The following is a 12,769-nucleotide window of genomic DNA, read 5'->3' on the forward strand; positions in this document are numbered from 1 at the left end:
GAAAACCATTTATGTGGAAAAATGTTGCATGCTGAGTTGACAAGAATCTACTTGTGCATATTACAAAAAAGTACAGGGTAGTTTAAAACTGACAATCCATTACTAGAAATCCATCTTTTGCTTAGGATGATAAACCAAGATTGAATTATAGATTTCACAGCAGCAATTCCCACATTCTGCATTTAAATCCACACCTTCTGCTTCCCCAAAGCTTTTTAATCCATTCATTTGAAATGAATGTTCATGCTCAAAAATTGCCTCAGTTTATGAACATTTTCATTTTAGGAAATGCAACAACACAATCCCCCAAATTGTTCAGAAACCTTGTTAAAAGGAGCACTGTCATCAAAACCTAATTTTCAACACTTATTTATTTATGGTCAGCTTGATTTGTAAACAAGTGCATGCCCCAAGTGTACAGCTGCATTTCCTACTTAATTCAAATTTGCTGAGTGCGTTCAGATGTAGTCATACTTTGGGCCAGATTCTGATTTTAGACACTTGCATGCATGTATGACTGGACACGAAGCCCTCCTAATCCAGTTTGCCTCACAAATAAATGGTATGTGTTTGCTAACCACATTCTCCCACTAAATTATATTTGTCTTATATGAAGCGATTTAAAATTGAGATTTCCATTCACTGTACCATGATCATCACTGTCTCTCGCAGTTCAACAGCTGTAAATATTGGCCACTTTCTTCAAACTGATTTTACCCCAGAAAGGGATACCAGCACAAGCCCAAATCCTGATTGTTGCTGTTTTCTGCTCATTTCACTTTGATAATTCAGCATTAATAAGAACACTTCAACCAGTCAAAAGCTTGCTGGACTGAGCAGCCTGGGCCAAACCTCGTGTCACTCTTCCTAAATAGCTGGCCCAAACTTGCAAACAGATGTGTGTGTGGGAGAGAGAAAGACTTCCTAACTCTCAGCAATAAATCTGAAAAAAAGTTCAACATTCAAACTCCACCAAATGTTAATCAGTCTGCCACCTTTTGTTGTTCTTATGAATGACTGTAGTCAGGCTATTTAAAGCAAGTGATGCATTCAGTTGTTGATTGTAAGTGCCCATTGAGGGCACCTCAAATGAACCACAAACTCCCTTCAGTTCTCATTCCCCCTTCCCAGCAAAGGGCTGGACAGACTTTAAGAAAGTACAAGAAGTTCATCGACTAAGCCAACAGAGTCCTTCAGAAATTATTATTGGGGCAATCTTGGAGAAAAGAGGAAACACAACTATTTTAGTAACTTTTATTTCTCATCCAAGCCTACCGTGGCTCTACACTTGTTCTCAGACCCCAGCAGCAGTCACACATCCTGAAGCAAAGACTGCCCAGGCTCCATCCCCGGGTAGCCACTGTTCCTGTGTGTCCCCTACCCAAGCCAGGGAAGAGGTGTTCTGTGTGAGGAGAAGTGACTACGCTCTTACTGCAGTGGTCAGTATTTTTATTTTTATTTTTCCTCCACAAAGCCAGAAGTGCTATTCCATATCTCAGACTTTTTCCTACCTGTTCAATCTCTCTGCTCAGGCACAGCCAGAGGTTGTATGCCATCATCCCATAAGTGTTATTTTATATGCTAGAAAATCTATTTCAGCCCCCTACATAAATATTGAAGTACTGGTCTTGTGGAGATTCATGAATGATTTCAATTTAAACAGCCAGTCCCAGTAATTTCAGAGGGCTTATTTGCAGAGTGTAAAAGCAAGTACGGTCACATGCATTGGCCATGCAGTGCAATAAATGGCTCAGTTCATATGTGCCAAAGAAATGTAAGAAAGCACCTGTACTATCCTCTGGAAAGCCCATATGACCATCTGCAGGATTTGATCAGAAATTAAAAGGAAAACCATCTTTGTGGAAACAGAACAAGGTTGGTGTTGCCAGAAGATGTGACAGTCTTCGTCTTCTAAGCTTCTGTTTGTGAGTCTTTCTGCTTCATATTCAGAACAGGAGGATACAGAAAGGTGCCACCACTGGCACAAATGCCTTTTGTATGGCCCTGGCCATGAGCAGTGGCTCTGAGCTCATAGCCCCAAGGGGGAACAAGAGCTTTCATCGACAGGACATCACTGTGAACCCTCTGGAGCCTCTCCCAGACAGAAGAGCACTGCACAGCCTGGGCTGAGCTAGGCAGAAAAGTTAGTACAAGTGATGCAAAGCTGAACAGTATATCAGCATGACAATGCTATCTCAGCCCATGTCATTAGCTAAATATATAGAGAGAGTTTATGTATGCATACATGTAAGCCAGAACACTGAGGCCTTAGGGATACATAATAAGTATTTTTACCAAGAACAAACATCCATACCTAAATCTGAATTTATACAGTCTAAATTTATACAGTCTAGAAGCATTAGTTATGTAAACAGAAAACATATCAAGCAACATTTCTGCCAGACTGCCATACTGGACACACAAAGTGGCTTAACAACACGAGTCTACTCAGCCTGTCCAATTATATCCTGCAACTGTTTCATCTCTATTTCATTTCAAACCCTGTCACCTGCAGCTTGTGGCAGAAAGGTTTTTTCCGTAAGTGAAGGTGAGCAAACTCCATCTCCCTGAAAATGGTAGAAACAAACACTTTTTTGGTCATTTTTCCTGCTTTTAATTGGAGCTGCATTCACCATCTCTGTCTAATCACTCCATCCTCAACATACGCACCAATACCCTAAGCTCCTTATTTGCAGGCACCACAAAATACATGTTAATGAATCAACCCCAAGATGTAAGAGTTTTTGGCAGTAGTTTTCACAACAGCCAGCTTGTATTTGTTTTTAATCAATGTGTAACAAAAAATAATAATTAAAAATATTAATGATCTTAAAGCTGTTTCAGTAGAAGTGTTATTTATTTCAATTGAGATAATTCTGGAAAGAAAAAATAAATGTGATTTATCTCCATGTTCAGTGCACTTTCCAAATACTTTGAAATTTTAATTCCAGTAAAATATATTTCATCCAAAAAAGGATCTTCAAGTAAATGATATAAACATTGACTTAACATTTTCTTTTGTAAATAGCCCCCCAGATTAGTTAAAGAAGGTTGCATTTGTATTACTAAAGCTGCTTTTTAATAGGTAGCCCAAACACAAGAAAAGTGGTTGCCAGTTTCCCTTCTTGCTATTCCCTTATGAGTGAAAGATCTGATGCAGCTGCCTGTAAACATAGCTGCTGTAAGTACTAAGCAACCAGATTTGATTTCTAAGGAATTTTCTTCCACTGGCATTTAGGTACTACATCTTTGTAGAATGAGAGACACTTCTAGGCACCAGCACTACCTTTAACAGGAGCTTATAAGCTTCTCATTGAAGAGTCAGAACTACAAGAGCTAAAACCTGGCTCTTCATGCAGTCTGATTTAGCAGCCTCCGTACTTCACAAAATCAGAATTCTATTACCAAAGAAACCCTGCCAATGACATGATATTACACAGCATGAAATCACTCCGACATCTAATCTTCTAAGGGACTTACATGCCAGAAAGAATCAGGAAATCTATGCAGTCATCATTTCTCTCTTTTTTTTTTTTTTCTCCAGTTTCCAAGCTTAAAGCAGATATGAGTCTGTCTTCTGAACCCTGCATGTATTTCAGCATTGTTCAACATAAAGAACCTTTCTGTATTTGAAATCATGTTAGGATTATAAATTAATATTAAAAACAATTCCAACACTCTCACTGTCTTTATAAAGAACCAGAGGTCTGAAAATGTACTTGAAAGGAGGTGGATTACAGCAGATACAGATACAGTTCCTAGTATATTGTTTTTAGAAAAGTGGAATAACAATAAGGCCTGGAGGTATTCTCCATTTTCTACATTCTTTTCATAGCATTTTCTTACCCTTTGCAGTAGCACAAGCCCATCACATCCAGCTCTCATGAAGCTGCTGAGACTCAGCATTACCTGGAAGCACTTGTGACACCGAAACCAATCCACAGCCCCAGCTCTGCAGCTTACACCTGTGAATGCACAGTTACCATTTTTTCTATTAGAAATTGTAGAGAAGAAAAAAAGAAAAAAAGGTCAGTCCCAGAAAAATAATACAATAGGTTATCTATGTGACTTTTAGTCAAGCTTAATCCTTCCTTCTTGAAGGAATCTGGAAACCCAGATACCCCAGTCACAACTGCTGGAGTTAGGCAGACTCCCCGCTGGATGTGGGAGAGCTTAAGCATCCTCAGGGACAGGGAAACACTGTTCTCCACCATCACAGAAATAGATGAAAATGGGCTAAATCTGTATCTGCCAGTTTTCAGAAGCTTTTTTTTTTTTTCTTGAAAGAAGTGACCTGCCTAGCAGAAGAAATAGCCTGAAAGAGTTCCAGCTCGGTACTTCACCTCCTTGTCCTCTTCACCCTTTGTGGGAGCTCACCCAAGTTAGAAGCTACTCAGCAACACTTGGTGAGATGTTTGGCAGCTGTTCACACACACAAGAAGTGTTTTGAAAAACCTGCAAAAGAAATGCTGTCAGTTCCCAGGTACATTTTCCAGAGCAAGGCAGTCACTGTGCCAAGATTTTAATGAAGGAAAGTGAAGATCTCCAAGAGAAACAAAATCAGCTGAAGGAAATCTAAGGCAAGTGGTTAAACTCAGTCATTTTGTCCTAGACTCATCAAGGTTTGTTTGTTTGGTTGGTTAGTTTGGTTTTATTTGTGTTTTGTTGTTGTTTGTTTCTGTTTTTAAACTCTGAACCAAGGACTCAAAACATAAAATAAAACAAGTAATCTGTGAGGATTCCCAGGGAAGAAAGCTGATATTCACAGAAATTAAGCTGGAAATATTTTTAAAAATTGCTTTTAATATATTATTTGTATTAGTGCACTCTATACCAAATAGCATAAGACACACACGAGAAAAAAAAGATGACTAGATGCACGTGTTAAGGTCATGTTACTGTTGGGTCATGCTTTTATGCTACATAAGCCCAGTGTCATTGCCTGACTCAGCTCTGAAGAGAACACGTGTCCCAGTAATGCCAGTACACACCAGCCTGCAGACAAATGCTTACAAAACGTAATAGATATATAATGCATGCCAAACTGGAGCCTTGAATCTCTAAGTAAATACCACATCATTTTGATCTGTTAATAAATAAGCCCTGTCCCGCTTAGTCCTGAGCATGTCATTAGGGAGACAGAAGAGCACCACGTGGGGGAAGGCAGGCGTGAGGATAGCGTCTAGTGGGTCAGGGGCACGTCAAGGATCCCGTACTGTAGCAGCTGTCCCTCTGCACAGACACACATGATTGAAGATATCAGTGTGGATAATTCATACTTCAGAACTTCTATGGTACCTTTTTATATAACCAAACTCAAAGAAATAAACAATATTTAATTAATTTAATGTATAAGATGAGGAGTTACACTGGCAGATTGCAGCTATAGCCTTTAATCTTCATTATGGATTCAAACACGAGCATCTAAAGTAAGATTCAAGTGGAATGAAATTCTTTTTGTTTAATGGATAATAATCAAGTAACACGTAATCCCTTATAGCAACGGTTCTGCAACTACTCTGTCCATTTTATGTGCATAATATATCTTAATGGGCTTTACAGCAATTTAGGCCACAAGACGAAGCATCTGGCAAAGACTAATTTATGAGAATGTCACTCATGAGTAACGTATACCATCCACAGAGATGAAATATTTGATGGTACAGGCACTCAATCTTATAGGTATCCGGAAGTCCTGTAAATACTCTTCAAAAGATGAGAATTTCTAGAAGAACAAGAAAGCCTCCCAAATGCTGTTACACTTTATAGCATTACTTATCTTTCAGTTGTTATCCTTTCAAAAACACTTATTTTTCACTCATTAATAAGATTATCTCACATTAATTAAGCTATTGTCTGCTTCTTTCCTAGATATTCTTGCATGAAATCAGCTCCCTACAGCTTGTAGGAATAAAGCAGTCAGCATGTAAACAGCATTATTAGGATTTTGAATTAAAAGTGATTTCAAAGATAAATGTAATATTTTGTTAATATAAACGCAGCCCACATATTCCAGTCATTTAATAGAACAGTGAGGAAAATCATAATTTCAGCGTACGTGTGCAGGAATGACAAGCTGTGGTAATCACAAGTGTATAGAAAAATATGATTTGTTTTCAGTTTTCATTCTAAGTACATGCAAAGTAAAGATACTAGTCTGGGATGCATTTGTTTTGGAAAATCATGACTACACTTCAGTAAAAACAAAGTTACTTCCCATTGTTTTAAACACATATACAAGCACATGCGCTATTTGTGTATTACTCACACTGATCTACAAAGTTCTGGCAGAAAAAAATTAACACATTCTTTAAAGGATATTAAATTTCCCAACCAGATCCAGATGTTGAACAGTCTTACAACAAAAATAGTCAAAAAGCATGAATGCTGTATGAAAGGACAACCTGAGGTTTTTCAGCTCACAGTTCAAAAACACCCTGAGAAAGTATCACCCACAGCTTCAATAACTATTTTATCTACACACTTCATAGCTGCTCAGCTAGAGTTGTGTCTGAAATTCACATGTGTACCAGCACATCCCTCTCTTCTATACCATCTTCAACAGACTTAGAAGGGTGATGGGTGGTTAAAATTACAAACTCTTTCCTGTATTCTGGTCTGAACAGCTAAGAAATTAGATAGAAATTACAAGGTTTGCCATCCCCTCAGTGGGGAGCAGGTACTACAATTTCACTCCCTTTGACCCTTTTGGATCTAATCTGTGGCATCACACTTGATGCACTTCTTCTGGGTCACATTCTACCATTTTGTATTGTTTGCAGTATAATCTTGCTAGCAGGATTTTCATGGTTAATTTAGGTTTGAGGGTTGTTTTTATTTATTTTTAATGAATGTGTGACCAAGCCATCTCCCTCTTCATCTGCTCCGTAGATTTATTTTGTATTGGGCTACATCTGTTTCAGTACCTTAACTGTTCCAATCTGAGGACTATTGACATTTTCATTATGTGTGAGTTGACAGTACATGGCTATATTAAGGGATTTCCAACTATACAGGGATTGGGGGTGGGATCACTCTTTGCAGATATTTTTAGTAGATTATGCTCTTCAGTATAGCAAAATGACAAGGCAAAAAAAAAAAAAAAAAAAAAAAAAAAAAGTAACATTTTAGTCAGTGTAAGAGGCTACAAAAAAAAATCACAGCATCCTTGTGAAATAAGCACTGGCTGGAGAACAAGGTACGTGTTATTAATATATATCAGTATCTATATTCCAGAAGGAGATAGCCAAAGACTATAATTAGCTCTGAAGCTAAAGTACGAGCAGCATAATAATAACTGTTAGACTAAAAAGGAATGTAATGAATAAAAGCTCAATTCACAAAGGAATACAATGTTAATATTGAAATTTGGACATGTTAGAATGGTGAGTTGTAAAAGAGGAGCATTTAATGATACTGTCTTTGCAATTTATTTAGAGTAGATATGAAAAAACAGTTATAATTTACAAGAACAGGTAGCATTTTATACATGTTTTACGATATAGCCTATCAAATCAATCATTGCCTTCAATTCTGCTTCCAGTGTACAGATATGCATGCACTGTGCTGCACAAATACACACACATTTAAATTATGCTTGCCATTTTCCTATAGTATTAAAAAAAACAAAACAAAACAAAACAAAACAAAACAGAGAAAACAATGTTGGAACAGATAGACAACAAAATTCACATATCTCTGCTTGTTTTCCATATCTGACCTTGAAAGACTGCTTACACATGATGGTCAGTAAGTACCTCCCTCATTCTTATTGATAAATTATTTACACATTCCTATTCAAAACTAAGGCTTGAAAAAACGGGCAGAGGGAAGGAAGCCAACCATTATTTTGAATAAAAAGAATTAAATCAAAAATTGTGAGCTAACAAACTGCAGTCACATTCTTCTCCTAGTGTTCTATTACCTCTCTTTTGATTTTACCAGTCACTTACTATTCAACACATTAAAAAAAAAATTTGTCACTACATATAAAAGCTTCCACACTTTTGACCTGGCCTACATATTTATTCTTCTTCCTCCAGAGTCTGTACTGAACTGAACTTGTTTTTTTGTTTTTTTGTTTTTTTAAAGTTTCTTTGTCTGTATCTGCATTAGTATTTTCACAACTTTCTTTACACTATCATCCTGTCACCTGCAGCTGAAGTAATCTATTTTTCTCTACCAAATATTCTGACTGACCACATACAAATCTCCCTTAAAAAAAAAAAAAAAAAAAAAAAAGTTTAATAAATCACTGTTCCTCACCAGTGTTAACAACAAAGTTTTTTTTATTTACATGGCAACTTGCTAGGAACTTTATGGATAAGTTTCCTCCCTCCACCTTATAGACATTAAAAAAATTACTTAAGTGTAATTCATGCAGGAAGGTTCTAACAATTTGGGTTAAATTCAGTTGAACACAAGTTCCTGCCTATTTATCAAAATAATACATTCTTAAATCTGAACTAAGACTTTTTACCTGGTTGTCAAGAACAATTAACTACATTGGCCATATGAAAGCAGATTAGCGAAACGTGTACATATGGAGTGGGCAGAACTACAGAACACAAGACGTATCACCCATTTTTCTACATGACACTGCACCTTAGGATGCAAGACAGCAACACATCAAGTCTACTATTTATATCCAAAAAGAGCCCAGAAGCTTCAGATTGTCTCCAAAATTCTGGGGACCATCTCATTTGAGACCAAATATTATATGTATAAAACCAGCAAAAAAGTGGATTAAAATATGCAACGTATTTTGAGAGTCTATCAAGGATTCACGCTACAGCAGCATGGAAGATTGGCAAGGAGGACTAGAAGTTAAAATAGCTGTAGACAAAGCAATTAGCATCTTTATCATGTAGATATTGATCCAGCTGATCTCTGTTAACAAACCTTCCAAAAACGAGATAGGAAGGCACTCACTTATAATGCTAGATGAAACAGGCAACAGCAAAATAATCAATTAAATGGAGTCATGTGATGCCCACTTTGAGCATTAAGAAGGAGTGGAGAGATCAAATGAAGAAAAAAATGATAATTTACAGTTGGGAAAACTCTCTAAGATGTTTATTTGAAGTCAAAAGTGATAACGTAATCCCATGAAGCAGGAACAATCAGCATCCTGGAGGGATGAGAATGATCCTCTCCAACTTGAGAAGAGCCTTTCCCCGCCTCACTCCAGGAGCCGGGCTGTATCAGCCCTCACTTGTGGTGGTTGCTGTAACAGCAGGAGCTCTGTCCAATGCCGACGTGAACAGACAGAGCCAAATACTCCACATAATGAGATCCTATTATCTGGAGAAGCAAGGGCTGATTGCCAAAATTAGTGTGTCATCACCCCCTCCCCCCTTCTAAGGCTCCTAACAATATTTGTCTCTCTTTCACCCCATCTCCTCGCAATATACATTACTACCATCATACCTTGTCAGAGCCTAGATCCTATTTGCTAGACATGGTGCAAATATTCTCATTTCTGTAGTCCACAGAACAGTCAAGCCACACTCAGAGAAGTTTAAAAGGAAATAAATGTATTAAAGAGAAAGAAAGCTGCTGGCCTACCTTACGTAAGGATTATTAGAGCCAGGAAGAAAACTCACATCTCTGTCCCACAGGGTCCAACTACCAAGTCCTGCTGCCTACACGTTCTGTATCTCTTCATCTCCCATCCACACAGATTCAGAAGAGCAAAGTTTCACTCATTTGGGGCCATTTTTCACAGTTAAAGAGACTTTTGCCATGAAATCATGCTCAAAATAATGCTGTTGGAATTACAAATATGAAATACTTGGAACACCTCTAAGTGAACATAACATAAACCTTTGAAGGAGTAGATAATTCTGTCCTTTGCTCTTCTTCCCTTACATGCTTGGTTCCCAAAACATCTTTTTATTTTTATATAACTTTAATTTTACATATAGATATACACAAATATAGATATATAGATATATATATATATACACACACTCTATATATAGAGAGAAGCAAGCTTAGCTGGAACTTGCAATAGTCATTTCCCAATAGGAAGTAATTCACTAGAAAAGAACAATAAACCTACGAACAATAAAACTACCTACCAGCAACACACTGGGGCTTTTTGATGGGTCAATAGTCTTTAAAAATTCCAGACCAGCATTCAGGGATTTTGGTACTTGAAATAAGCTGCATGAGAACAATCAATCATTCATCACAGATATACTAAAAAATAAAAAAATAATCAATTGTTTCTAACTTACAAAATAAATCTGACATGCTCAGCATCACACACCATATCATTTTCAAATAAATGGGCTGAAAAAAAAAAAAAAAGTATGTTTTGAGGACTTAAAATACCCTATCTGAATATATGATGCTGCATATTTTTTCTCTACAAAATAATTAAGAATAAACAGTACACAAAGCCTGGTTTGAATCTCTGCTGCAAATTCTGAAGCAATGTAAAACTAAGATGATTCTATTTATTTAAATATGGGGTCACCAACTTAAAACAGATTGAAAATCAAGTCTTAGGAATAAAACGCAAAAGGAATGAATGTTCCGGTGATTTTCTTTTTCGCCACTGGTAAACTTAGTTCATTGCAATCGGAATGCCTTGGGCAAAAGCAGCATGCCCCCGACACTTGTGCTGGCAGGATTTCAGCCACCTTCCCAGCCAGCTGCTTAACAAACGAAACATCTGCTGTCCTGAAGCAAGGCTGGAAGCCTGAGCTTACACAACTTCACAGGAGCACACCTAACCTGGTGCCATGGGCCCTCCACTCCCTTGTTCAATAGACATCAGCGCATTGAACCTAAAATGCTGGCTTTAGATTCTGCACAGGAGAGGTCTGATCTTTTGGCTCTTGCTGTGAAATAGAGCTTTGTAAGTTAGTATATTTTGTACCGGACAAGGAATTGGAGATGGTGAAGTATGATGTTGATGTTGTTTGAGACACAAAAAGTGATGCTACTGATGTTCAGAAGAGCTGCTCTCCTACAGAAACAGGTGCAGAAAAAAAATACTGAATTTACTGGGGGACAGGAGTACTTGCAAGATACAATATTCATGAAGTTTTACCTGTTCAGCCTTAAAAAGAAAAAACAGGGTAGATGCCCTTGTCTACAAATACATCACATGAATAACAAGGAAGGGAAAAGGATTTGTAAGCTAAAGGAGAAAAAAAAAAAAAAAAAAAAAAAAAAAAAGTATAAATTAGCCAGGAATAAATTTAGTCTGAAATTAGATGAAGGTCTCTAGCCAATACAGGAGAAAGGTTACAGAGCAGAGTCCCAAGAGGAGAAAAATTCTAATTAGTTTAAAAACAGTGCTTGATCACTTCATGGAAGGTATTGCATGGCATGGATATCTCCTACAGCAGAGAACTGAACTTGTGACCCAGCAGATCCTTTTCACTCCTAGGAGTTTCCTCACATTAATGTACATGAAAAATCAAAACCTTCCTCTTTTTCATATTTCTTACACTTTAGGTCTATTTTAATATTGATTTTTTTGTGTGTGTTTCCAGAGGTTAAATTCATATTTTTAACTTTTTATATGTTGTTTTAATGTTGAATTATTTAAAAGAACCAAACTAAACAAAATCTAACACCGTGCTGCAGCCATTGATTCCATGCGTACTGTTATGGCCCCTTTATCTGAATGTTATTTAATGAGTGTCCCTGAAGGGATTAGCATGTCAATGTGTGTATATTGATTTCCTAATCCAGTCCATCAAAGCTGTTATGATCTGGCGACAGCACAAGAAACAGGAGTTCAAGGTTCTTCACACAGCTCCGACAGTATGTTCTCAAGCCTCTTGATGTGAGAATTAGCTCAGTCCTGAAGTCCAATTAATCTGATGAGACTGTCAACAAAGATGTCATTTCTAGTCACATTTTTGGGGATGTGGACACCTGTCTAAGATACAGAATGAGATCACCAGCTCATTAACATTTTCTAACAGATGGTAAAAAGCTGCATTTTATATCATTTTGGACCATTCCAGATTTTATAGGCAGGCCTCTATGCTACCCATTCTGAAGGGCTGCACACCAAAGTCAGTTTTAAGAATAAAAATATCATGTAGACCTCTATTTAGATACTAGCCTCCGGATGTTACAGTGGAAATAGGAAGCATTTCCAATCCCTTCTTAGCTCTTGAAAGAAAATTGGACAAGAAGAAGGAGAGAAATATATATTACATCAGAACAACTGGGGGAGGGGAGTTGGTCAGACAAAGCCTTTTTCTGATGAATTTGAAATATCATCCAATATTTCCTCCCTCCCCCCCCCCCCCCAAAAAAAAAATATTCCAGCATGGAAATCTTCACTCCTGACAACTTTTCTGGGTGGTGCCATGACCCCATTCTTTCCTGAGACCTCTGACCAGGACCTACACCTCATCCCACAACAGGCAACTTGCACAGCACACAGCCCCCCAGCTATTCCTACAAGCAAATTCTGTAAGTAGCAGAAGACTCAGCAATAGGCTGTGGGCTATGAGACAGACCGGGAACTGCTTTGGCACTTCTCATACAGACAAGACGCAAGCTGCTTTTCCTCAGTAGAGATGCTAAGGTCTCAATCCTGTTACTACAGTGTTCAGCAGGAAAACTGTTCAACATAACTGGAGAAAAACTAGATTCTAACAAGTTCCCAGCTGAGCAACGATAGACCATGTACATGTACGTCTGGGTTAGTATTATTGCAATAATATACAATAGGGTAGTTTTGTCATCTAGCATCTCATGAAATTGCTGAGAAATGAACAGAACAGTTTTAACT

General features: G+C 37.6%; 1 long non-coding RNA gene across 3 annotated transcripts in view; it reads right to left on the bottom strand.

Moving 5' to 3' along the window:
* The window catches only part of LOC110354237 (uncharacterized), a 46,907-nt gene that overhangs the window by 14,411 nt on the left and 19,727 nt on the right, over window positions 1-12,769 (bottom strand). For all 3 annotated transcript variants that reach the window (XR_002405908.4, XR_002405909.4, XR_011812590.1), the window contains exons 2-3: window positions 4,344-4,455; window positions 3,847-3,965 (exon numbers count right to left, since the gene is read on the bottom strand). This is a non-coding gene — a long non-coding RNA (uncharacterized lncRNA). The remainder of the gene's footprint in view (window positions 1-3,846; window positions 3,966-4,343; window positions 4,456-12,769) is intronic.

Source organism: Anas platyrhynchos, chromosome 13 (assembly GCF_047663525.1).
Source record: "Anas platyrhynchos isolate ZD024472 breed Pekin duck chromosome 13, IASCAAS_PekinDuck_T2T, whole genome shotgun sequence".
In the NCBI taxonomy this organism is placed as follows: domain Eukaryota; kingdom Metazoa; phylum Chordata; class Aves; order Anseriformes; family Anatidae; genus Anas; species Anas platyrhynchos.